Genomic DNA, 2,469 nt, shown 5'->3' with positions numbered 1-2,469 from the left:
CACCGCATCCTCTGAGCCAGCGAGCACAGAGCCACCGGCCCCCAGGGTAAGCCACACGCGCGCCGGCGATGACGGTGATGGTTCAGACGCTTCAGGTTACTACCATGCGCCAAAAAGGGAGATTAGAAACAGAAAAGGAGATTACAGAGATCAGATATGTGGTGTACCTCTCTGTGTCCCTTGTCACAGAGCGCGCTCACACACACACACACACGCATACACGCGTCTGCACACACATGCATGCACAGACATCCGTACATGCACACATCGCTTGCTACTACCATCTAAATACGTGCGCCGCCACTCTGTGCCCTGCAAAGTGGCCGGTGTGCTTGTCCCAATCCCTGCATAAAGGCAGGCAGGTATGTGCCAGAATCCAGGCAGGAACAAACCGACACGCACGATTGAATTGCGGCCAAAGTCGAAGAGACATTTAACCTGCCGAATTGTTTCACTCAGGCAGGTGACCCCCAGAAACGGGCAATTCTGCAACCAGTTGTGGGATCTGCAACTATTTATAAGATGTGCTGAAAATGTTCTTTTAGAAAAGATAATCTTGCTATAAATGGCAAGGTAGGGGCAAACCTCAAGGATGAGTATGTCTCCGTTTTTGAATGTTTTACGTGCAGCCATCTGACCACTTCTTATTGGGTGACATACCAGATGAGCACTTTGGTGTAAGCTTGGAAAAACTACAGCCAGAGGTAAGGCTGCAAACACCATGAGCATTAAGGATGTTAAAAATGGAGGCTGGATAGTCCAGCATGAAAGATGATATGCAGCTGTAGATTTAAAATGGGGAAATACGTGTGAATATTTATACATGAAAGCCATTGGGGAGGGCTGACTCTCGTCCTGAGTGTCTGTGCAGGTAAGTCATTCATAAGAAAACCAATTACCTGTGCATGTACTTGGATGTGTTTAATTGAATAAGCTGCATGAATGTGTATTTGCTGTTCTTTGTGGATTCAGTATTTTAAAAAATAATAGGTTGGGGGGATTTTAAAAGTGGATTTGCACATATATATTTTTCAAAAGCCATTGTGCTGAACTGACATATCACCAGGAAGGAAATCCTACTCTATAAACAAGATTACCATTGCTTGAAATCTAACTGAAGGCCTGTATATTTTAGGGCAGATCAATTGGCTTAAGATAGCCAACTGTTTTGTTTATTTGTTTTCATTTCACAATCAGGAATTAAGGACACTTTGCAATCAAGGTAATGTGCCTTGTTCTAGACATACTAAGATAAAATGAAACTCAGTAAATTTTGAATGCAGCAGATAAGGTACAACATACAACATGGTTGAAAATGTCTTCCTTGCAAAAGGCTGTCCATTCCCATGTCTACACATTTTAAAGTAGAATTTTTTTTTGTTTTGCAATAAGAAATGCTAGAAAGCAATAGGGCAGTAGTGAAGGCAGCACTTTTCAGTAAATCAGCACAAAAATTCTTTAGAAATCTTGGGAGCCACTTCCCTTTATACATACATTATTTCAAATGCACTGGCCCAAACTGTGTTATGGTTAATATGAAGTTAATTAGACAATCAGACTTTGAGCCCTGAGCAATGGACATTACATTACAGTCCATCAAGGAGGTAGGTCAGGAAAGGAAAAAAAAAAGTGTCTTTTCTTTTGTGACCAAACCAGGAGGTTGTACAGCTGGCATTACATACATGACAGATGTGCATATTTGGAGCCTTAAATAAACAGAAGCAGGGAGGCAACTGTGCATATTTATCTAGCAAGAGACAGTAGCATACACTCGCCAAAAAATAGACAGAAAGGAACAAGAGAAATAGATAGACATAATAAGATAGCAAAACAGGAGGGGGTAGAATGAGTAAAACGATACAATCTGAACTCCCCACCCCCCCGAATTAAAAAATGCATATATATCTTTACATATGCATCAGTATTAAAAATAATATACGCTGGAACCAACAGGAGCAGGAGGAGGAGGTGGAGGAATAGAGGTGGAGGAGGAGGAGGAGGAGGAGGAGGAGGCGAGAGAGGAGGAGCGGGGCTGGTGCAGGAGGAGGAGGAGGAGGAGGAGGAGGAAAGAATGGAGGCGCCGCGGAGCCCTGATTATGCATGGGCTGGAGCTGCCTCCTCTAACCTGTTCTTCTCCGAGCCGGGCAGCCGGCGGTCCTCAGCCGCCCACAGAACAGGAACCGAAACAACCGTTCCCGAAGGCTACAGCATTTATTTTTCTCTTTTGGGGGTTTTGGCGGTTGTTTCATGGGCTCGCCAACTGGCCCCTTTAATTAAAAGCTTCAATAAAAGGCGATCGCGCCAGGAATGCACCGGCTCCTCTTCGCGCAGGATTTGCATATTTTTTTAATGCCCTAATTTCCTTGATGTATGTAAATGTAGCCGGACGTAGAGGGAGACGGGGAGCTGACGTCAATGGACGTGACCTCGCAGCTAAACCTTGAACGTGAAGCCGGGATGGGGGAAAAC

The 2,469-nt window shown here is 44.5% G+C and overlaps 1 long non-coding RNA gene across 1 annotated transcript in view; it reads right to left on the bottom strand.

Moving 5' to 3' along the window:
- LOC107184953 overlaps positions 1 to 2,463 on the bottom strand; it is a 53,382-nt gene extending 50,919 nt beyond the window's left edge. The window contains exon 1 of the long non-coding RNA XR_001515858.1: positions 2,126 to 2,463. This is a non-coding gene — a long non-coding RNA (uncharacterized LOC107184953). The remainder of the gene's footprint in view (positions 1 to 2,125) is intronic.
- Positions 2,464 to 2,469: the final 6 nt, after the last annotated feature.

The sequence above is a fragment of the Myotis davidii genome, unplaced genomic scaffold, assembly GCF_000327345.1.
Source record: "Myotis davidii unplaced genomic scaffold, ASM32734v1 scaffold44, whole genome shotgun sequence".
NCBI lineage: Eukaryota > Metazoa > Chordata > Mammalia > Chiroptera > Vespertilionidae > Myotis > Myotis davidii.
This window is presented reverse-complemented; position numbering and strand designations above follow the sequence as displayed.